Source organism: Nanorana parkeri, unplaced genomic scaffold (assembly GCF_000935625.1).
Source record: "Nanorana parkeri isolate BGI_ZX_2015 unplaced genomic scaffold, ASM93562v1 scaffold1932, whole genome shotgun sequence".
NCBI classification, from domain to species: Eukaryota; Metazoa; Chordata; class Amphibia; order Anura; family Dicroglossidae; genus Nanorana; species Nanorana parkeri.
In genome coordinates this window covers 185,001-194,425 of record NW_017308200.1, presented here as the reverse complement: position 1 = coordinate 194,425, position 9,425 = coordinate 185,001, and positions in this window count along the sequence as shown.

Here is a 9,425-nt window from a genome sequence, read left to right as displayed (position 1 = left end):
GCGGCACTCGAGAGTGGGGGGGGGGTGCTCCGAAATTCACGCCATACAACCGATCGGTGGCTATAGAGCCGCTGATCGGTTGTATGTGAAACAGCCGTGAAACAGCCGTGAAACAGCGCGAGCAGGAAAAAAATGCCGTCTCGCGATGGCAACCCGCGGATGCGAGTCTGCCGTCTGTCCGTTTTTTCTTAACGGACGGACGGCAAGAGGTTAATATAGTAAAAAATAAAATAAAAGCTCTATCTGTCCCCAAAAAGGGTATAAAATTCATTTCAGTACAGCGCTGCATGACGGAATAAATGTCAGTCAAAGTACCGCAGCGCTGAATACTGAAAAATGGCCTGGATGGAAAGGGGGTTTAACACCTCGGATGTCAACTGGTTAAACACAGTTAAAGGAGAACTATCAGATGAGTAATTTCCACTGACCCCATAGTTCTAAGCCGACCTGTGACAATGAGACTGTCACAGGTCGGCTCAGTAGATCGGGAGGTGAGGGAACACATACTGGGTTCGCTCACCTCTCGATCCTGTCACGGCTCTCTGCCGTGACAGGGTGAGGGCTGGATTCCCCTCTCCCCGCTCCGATCTGCCAGCGCTGACTGGCGGAACGGACGGGGGAGGGGGCGGGTACAGCTGACTCTGCCTCTAGATAGGCAGAGCCAGCTGTCACTCACGCAGCTGGGCGGATCCCGTCAACTACATCGGGATCCGCTCCAGGTGCGGCGTCTCAGTATACCGCGAGCTGTAGCTCGCGGTATACTGAGCTTAGGGTAACGGGAGGACGCTAGTTTGTGTCCTCCCGTTACCCTAAGGAGAACTATGGGGAAAATCACTGACCCCATAGTTCTCCTTTAACTGATGCCGTTAGGAAAAGGATATAGCCAAATATCCAACAGTAAAAGAAAGTGTCCTAGCACAACCAGTACGAATGAAGAAGTATCTGCCAAAATATGCAGCATACCAAGGGTACAGGAGCAGTCAAGCAGGGGCTGAGTGGAACCTGCTCACCCCTGTCCATTAGGGTTGATAGGCCTACCCGAACATTGTTTCTTTGGGGAAGAGCGCCATTCATGGTGTGCGTCTGGACAGGTGTCCGGTATCATGCCAGGCCAGCCAGGGAGGTCTGGGACCTGGATCCCCAGGTCGGTGCAGAAGGTCTTCAGGGAAGTGTAGGATCACTGAGCGGCCTCCCTTTCTAGCGATTAGGCAGGAGGGGAATTCCCATCGGTAAGTGATTTCTGCTTGTATGAGGTGGTCCACGAGCGGTCGCAGGGCCCGGTGGCACTCCAGGGTCTCCCAGGCCAGATCTGGAAAAATGGTGAGTTGCGCCCCATCGAAACCCACCGATGAGAGCCCTCTCAGTTTCCTGGATACATCCACTTTATCCGCAAAATAATGGAATCTGCATATAACATCACGAGGAGCCGTATCAGATAGATTACGCGGACGCAAGGCCCGGTGTGCTCAGTCAAAGCGGAGGGGTGTAGCCGGTCGACCTAGTATGGAGTTAAATATACCTTGGAGCCCATGAGATCTGCATCTGCCGTGGCCTCTGGCAGCCCTCGGATCCGTAGGTTATCTTGTTGGTTGCGATTCTCCACCTTGTATAGGAGAGAACGGTGCGCGATTGAAATCAGACGTTGTGATTCCCTGATTTCCCGATCATGACCATCCAGCTGGGTCTCCGACTCTTCCACCCGGGTCAGTAGGTGTGAAAGGTTAGACCTCACATTAGATAGATCCTGTTTGAGCAAGGATTCCAGAGTCTGGAACATGTGGGCCGAGTCTGATTTAGTTGGGAGATCTCTCATGACGTCCGATACCTGCATATCCGCTGAAATTGGCACAGGTGAAGGGGGATCGGAGTCACTGGAAGATCCCGGAGACTCCGGGTATTGAGACTGGCGCAGAGCGGCTTGAGCTGCCGTCCGGTCTGTAGGTGGCTACCTCGTGGTAGGCCGCGATGTGGTGGCGGGAGGCGTACGCTGTTCCAAAATCAAGTACCTTTTCAGGGTGCCGGAGGTCGCTTTTTTCGATCCAGATGATCGCTGACTTTTCCTCCCCATAGCTGAGCTTAGTATGGCTAGGATTGGGAGAGGGTGAAGGTAGTATAACGGCAAGTTTTGTCGGGCTATAGCGGGAGCTCTGCTCAGGTGCGACCGTTCAGCGCCATGTGTTAGCCACGCCCCCCTGTTATGATCCATTTATAATTGCTTCTAGGGATGCCAACAAATCTGTCCAGGCCATTAGCATATTTTTGTGGGATAAGCAATATTTTATCTGTTTTCACACTTTCTTTGCTTTACTCACATACACGTACATATGTACATACATACAATATACAAATTGTGAATTAGAAAAAAAGTGTGTAAAAGCATGTGCATTCACTTGTTATGATGAACCAAAAAATTTCTTGAAATAATGTGTACGTTCACCCCTCATTTAATAGTTAATCTGTGATTGTTTAATAAGTATAAATACAATACAGATCTGTGCTACTAATCTCCTCTATCTAATATAAAACACTAAACTGCTGTGCCATGGGTATAAAAAACCCTCTACATATAATTTTTTTCCCTCCCCACAATGTTAAGGTCAGCACTTACCTTAAATGATGTCTCTTAATTCGATCTTCCTCTTTTTTTCTTGATGTTTTCATCTGTCCCTCCATCGGTGCAGCGTCTCTCCGATCCAGCGCTGACTCCTCTCTGCTTGCAGGCTCTTCCGATCCAGCGGTGCCTGCATGTGGGTGCACGTGTCCATAGACTTACCTTGCGACTCTGCTCGTCTCCCAGCCGGGAATCCAATCTGCGCATGCATTCGCCCCAGGATGCTTTGCGGCTGCCGGAGCAGTTTCGTTTTTGCGGACGGGAGGGCTGTAGAATGTGCTCTGATTTGGGGGTGCCTTAAATTACTGATGAACAACTGAATCTTAAATAAGTGTTGAGTTTAGTTACAAATAGAGATATACATACATTCTAATTACAATTAAGGAAATTGGAGAGGGGATTGGAGGGGGGTCAGGATACTACAGCTAGCTACACCATTCTCTCACTCTGTCACACATGCCATGGGTTTTTCTCTGCCATCAGGACACGCCTCTCCAGCAGGTCTCAGCGAATCACATTCTTGATTGCAGAGTTCAGAAAGACTTGTCTTGTCCAAAGGTCTTGCTGGTCAGCTAATTTAGTATCACACAGGAAGAAGGTTCCATCATATGCCCCTGCCCCCATCCCAGCATATATGCCTTGCTGACAAAGGTGTGGGCAGTAAATACCAGCAGGGGTCGGGCTTGCCCCAGGACTTGACAGTCCAGCAGATCTCCTTTGATCAGTGTCCAGCCCCAGGAACACTTTGATGGCCTTCATTTGCATATCAAACAGCCACGGGCAGTTCACGATATCAAGGAACTTTTCCATCAAAGCTGTATCATAGACAGGGCTTGAAAAATCCACTCGTCCGATACGAGAGGACAGTGGAGCCCGACGAGCAGCTTCCCGGCCGGCCATTGTAATTACACGGCCGGCCGGTCACGTACATATGTACATACATACAATATACAAATTGTGAATTAGAAAAAAAGTGTGTAAAAGCATGTGCATTCACTTGTTATGATGAACCAAAAAATTTCTTGAAATAATGTGTACGTTCACCCCTCATTTAATAGTTAATCTGTGATTGTTTAATAAGTATAAATACAATACAGATCTGTGCTACTAATCTCCTCTATCTAATATAAAACACTAAACTGCTGTGCCATGGGTATAAAAAACCCTCTACATATAATTTTTTTCCCTCCCCACAATGTTAAGGTCAGCACTTACCTTAAATGATGTCTCTTAATTCGATCTTCCTCTTTTTTTCTTGATGTTTTCATCTGTCCCTCCATCGGTGCAGCGTCTCTCCGATCCAGCGCTGACTCCTCTCTGCTTGCAGGCTCTTCCGATCCAGCGGTGCCTGCATGTGGGTGCACGTGTCCATAGACTTACCTTGCGACTCTGCTCGTCTCCCAGCCGGGAATCCAATCTGCGCATGCATTCGCCCCAGGATGCTTTGCGGCTGCCGGAGCAGTTTCGTTTTTGCGGACGGGAGGGCTGTAGAATGTGCTCTGATTTGGGGGTGCCTTAAATTACTGATGAACAACTGAATCTTAAATAAGTGTTGAGTTTAGTTACAAATAGAGATATACATACATTCTAATTACAATTAAGGAAATTGGAGAGGGGATTGGAGGGGGGTCAGGATACTACAGCTAGCTACACCATTCTCTCACTCTGTCACACATGCCATGGGTTTTTCTCTGCCATCAGGACACGCCTCTCCAGCAGGTCTCAGCGAATCACATTCTTGATTGCAGAGTTCAGAAAGACTTGTCTTGTCCAAAGGTCTTGCTGGTCAGCTAATTTAGTATCACACAGGAAGAAGGTTCCATCATATGCCCCTGCCCCCATCCCAGCATATATGCCTTGCTGACAAAGGTGTGGGCAGTAAATACCAGCAGGGGTCGGGCTTGCCCCAGGACTTGACAGTCCAGCAGATCTCCTTTGATCAGTGTCCAGCCCCAGGAACCCTTTGATGGTCTTCATTTGCATATCAAACAGCCACGGGCAGTTCACGATATCAAGGAACTTTTCCATCAAAGCTGTATCATAGACAGGGCTTGAAAAATCCACTCGTCCGATACGAGAGGACAGTGGAGCCCGACGAGCAGCTTCCCGGCCGGCCATTGTAATTACACGGCCGGCCGGGAGCTTTACATTCAAGCGATCGGACGTCTCTAGAGACGCTCGATCGCTTGTATTAGCAGCTGTCACTGCCGTTGCCGGTCCCGAGATCCGCTGTGCCCGATGCAGCCGGGACCGGCATGGCTCTGTGACAGGAGATCAAAGGGAGTTCAGTACACGAACTCCCTTTGATCTCCTCTCAGTCCCGGAATGCAGGAAGTGATGTATATTACGTCACATAAATTGCAAGGCTATAGTCTGGTCATGCTGACTGGTGACATTTGTGACTGACTGGTGAGACACCATCAAATTTCTGATCATAGATGTCAATTATTTTAGGTTCCAACAAGGGCGCAGCGAAAACAAGGTAAGTTTAAACTGCTATTAAAGCGGGTTTAATCTACTGCTTTACCTTTGTTTTATTTCGTACTAATGAGTTCTAACATACTTGGGCTTTGGTTCTGCTCTTTTATTTGAGGCTCTTTAGCTCACTTTTTGCTGTCTCTGTTAAATTACTAGTTGTCACATTTAAGCTGCCTTTGATTTGAGTGACATGCCTGGTTGTATAGCAGTGACACAGTCAATTTAGATTCACAGTACAGTTACTTTCATCTGACAATTCAAATGAGCTCTCTATAAATGTATTTTTTTTATTTTTAAAGATATAGAACCGTTTTCTATAAGTTAATAGCAACTGTTGGAACAGTTTTTATGAACTATAAAAATTGTACACCTTCAGACATATTTTTTTCTAAAATGGCAACTGATGACCCCTTGGTAGCAGGAAGATTACCTGTGGTACCTGGCAAGGCAGATGTTCCAGGCTGTCTCAGTAGTACAAATTCAATTTCATCCTTTCAGTTTACAATGTGGCTCTGCAAGTGATTGAGGAAACTATAATTCTTGTGATCGGAAAACATTATTAACAACTGTTCCACCAAGATATGGTCCCAGAGCTGATGTAAGCCTGAAAACTTTTAGAACTAAAGACTGGGAAATGTTTTGAAGTTTCTGTGCTTTTTTCCCTCTTATACTAGGTGAATATACTATAACTATTAGAGGTCTGTCAATTGCTTCAGATTTACACTGCCTTTTATTTGTCTAACATGCCTGCTTAGATAATAGCAAGATAATATAGAAGGAATTTAATGGTATTAAAAGTAAATGGCATTTTACTAGAACTTTGTTCCAATTTACAGTTGGTTTTGTTTTTATATCCGTTAAGCTTTCCTTGGCCTATTATTACTGTTTGTATTGTTAATTTCAGATTATATTATTTCCTGTATTTTGTTAACATTAGATTTTTGCATTGTATTTTTTAGGCCGATACATATTTTACATAACAAATCTTATCTGAAAGAAATTGCCTGTATATATTACTGTGTTATCTTATAGTAGAACGATGGCCTCCCATTAAAATAAAAATATGTACCATAGCACTTAATTATAAGTGTGTCTTCACTTTTCCCTGCTTGTGATGTCCGCCTAATGCAGCTTCCTGTGATGGCATGACAACAATGCTGCACTGCTCCTAAATCCAGAGCCACTCATGTGGGCTTGTTTGCATTACAGTGGGTGACAAACTTTTGCAGGGAGTGTGGCTATCAGTATTGTTCCTGCTGATTCAGAAGCCTTTAGATTGTCCATTGCTTTGATAGCTCTGTTTTTGTTGCTGAAACCCTCTCACTGTGAAGGGGATTTTAGAGTGTCACGCAACTGAAGGATAATTTGGCTTAGTCAGGGAGGTAAAAGGAGTTTTTTTAATACATTATGTTGCTTGTGTTCACCATAGTAACTGGATTTGGTACTGGTTTAGACCACCATACAGGAGCATTTATTTATACTTTTATTATGGTTAGGGTTAAGTAAAGGTTAATAAGGGGGTTAAATAGAAACAGTTTATTTAATCTTCTCTTGTTGTTTTCCTCGTAAGGTCACTTTAACTGATGTCATATGCAGAGCAAAGGTCATTCCTATGATATACATATGAATGAAAAAAATATGCCTTAGGAACTATGTAAGTTTTTTAGGAATCTTCTTCACCCAAAGCATGAAAGTGGTTACACTTGCTAATAAATCACGAATGCTACCTCTCAATATAGGCTCTGAAATGCAAAAGTGGCACCATCTTGCTATAAAGGTGTAGTGCAGGGGTAGACTCCTGAGACTGTTTTGTGACTCTATGCCAAAGTTCAGTTATTTGCATGGAATGGAAAGGCATGGTACAGAAGGATTTTGTATATCAAAATATCTGGCCTTTTTTCATATAAAAATGCTATAAATAGTGTTCACTAATTTGTAATATTGGTTTATAGTTGGAGAATTATTAGACACTGTTACATTTTATTTTGATAAGATTTAATTTTCCCACAACTGATACTATAGTTCTAAATTCATGTACGAGAGAGTAGAGCTTTAGGGCCGGTTCAAACCACAAAGAGTGTGTACGGCCTCTGGAACGCAAACCGCCTCCCTGCGTGAGGGGGAGGCGGTTTGAAGTCAATGGCACCGCATCCACACACCCCCGCCCAGAGTACGATCGTCCACACCTAAACGTGTGGCACATTAGTGCCTGTGTTCCGGTCCAGTGTGATCTGCAAAAATTGTACATGCAGCATTTTTGCAGATCGCACTGGACCGGAATGCAGGCACTAATGTGCCACACGTCTGGGCGCGCTCCCGCCCCTGAACGCAGGGAGCCGGCCAGTTTGCATTCCAGTGCATTCTAGAGGCCGAACGCTCTCTTTGTGGTGTGAACCGGCCCTCAAGAAGGTAAATGAGACTAGACTTGACCCTGCATATTTAAATGAAGAGGCTACCTGTATTTGTTCTCTGAAAGACAGAAATGTTTCTACTGTTCCTAACAATAGTTGCAAGGGGTTCAATTACAATCTCAAAAGATAATTGAGCATTATGGCCATTCATGTAGGGTACAGTGGTATTGTTTAAAAGAGAGATTAGGTGGTCATTGATCCTAACCAAAGTCAAATGGTTTAAGTAAATGAGCCTAACCTATCTTTTAAACGTTGGACCACAACTGAGTTTTTCTAAAATTGCCCACAGGAAAGACTATTCAAGAATTATTTAACAGAGGCAGTATTATCTATATTATCTATAGTGATGTGTATGCTCAGGAACACTTGCCTAATGTTATTAATAGTATAATTATTACACATAAAAACCTGTCTGGTCTGAATAGATAATTTTTTATTATCACCACTGATAATCTCTTTATCCATGGAGATGGGTATTATGTCAAATGAGACATTGTTGTGTGTGCATTTCTTGGCACCTGGCCTAGCAGTGAGTGCAGGCTTCTTCCTGGGTTGCAGTAGTAACTCTCCTCTTTTCCATGGGTGGTTTTGCACCACCATCCAGCCTCTATAACATTGCTTCATCTTTTTGTCATCCTTTCGGATCAGACCACCACAGCAATGAGATCAGTGAAGGTTTTGTGTATCTAAGATTGGGTGGGTGTGTTCCATTTGATTGTTCTTAATGAAGGAGAAGGAGGGGGAGTTATATTCTGACGAAGGGGGTGTGCCCCGTGAAACGCGTCAATGCTGGCTATTTGTTCTTAGGCACATAGGAACTGTCTTGGCTACTTCCATTTGCCTCATCCTGGTTCAAGGTCCTAAGGCTTTTATCTATTGACTTTTGTGAGTACCATTTCTACTGTTTGCCTGTACCTGAATAAAATGTATCTGCACTAGGGAAGGTGCCCCCTTTTTGTGCATTTTCCATGTAAACACATCATAGGCATGCACAGATGGTGTGGCGGGTGTGCCTGGACACACCCTAACTACCGAGTGCAACACCAAAACCACAACAACGGTTGCCGTGTTTTTAGTCACTGAGCCGGTAGAGAGATCACAAAGATCACAATCTGGCCATTTATGGACCTCCTGCCTGCATGTAAATAGTTCTCTTCCTCATACAAGCTAAGTAAATAAGACTGCTCATTACCACTTTGTCTGGAGTTATTCAAATAAAAGGGCCAAAAAGATGGAAAACACTACAGTATTGTGGTTAGTCCTATCCATAGGCATGTGCACAGAATGTGTCGGGTGTGCCTGGGCACACCCTAATCATCCTGAGTGAAACACCAAAACTGCAACAGTGGGCACCATGCTTTTAATCACTGAGCAAGTGGATAGATCAGAAAGATCTCTCTGTTATTGGCTTTGTGATACAGAGCGCAGCAGCACTTGCCGCTTACATTCTTCACATAACAGCCACAGTCCTCGGTGCCTGGGAAGCTGCAAGGGAACGTGGCTGTGGCTTCCCAGCCTTCTCATCCTATCAGGAAGCCAGGTGGGTGGTTACTTTTGTGTGCACACCCTAATGCAATAGGCTGCGCATGCCTATGAACCTGTGTTCTCTCCTATAGCAAGTTCTAGGGGGTTATTCACTATTGAGCCAAAGGATTAAGCCAAAGATTCGGCTACTCCTTTGGCTCACTTTGGCCGCCGGAACCCAACCAAAGGTCTGCTGTACGGGTTATTCACAATAGCCAGTACAGCAGCTGAAGCGTTCAACCGACTCTAAGCATATGTGTTTAGCTCGGCTGAGCTGAACACACAGCTGAAGGGGGAGAACAGTCTGCCGAAACAGACGTTCCCCCCACAAAATGTAAACCAGTGGCGTAACCAGAGTTCTGGGCGCCCGGGGCAGAATTTTTTTTTCGCCCCCCCCCCCC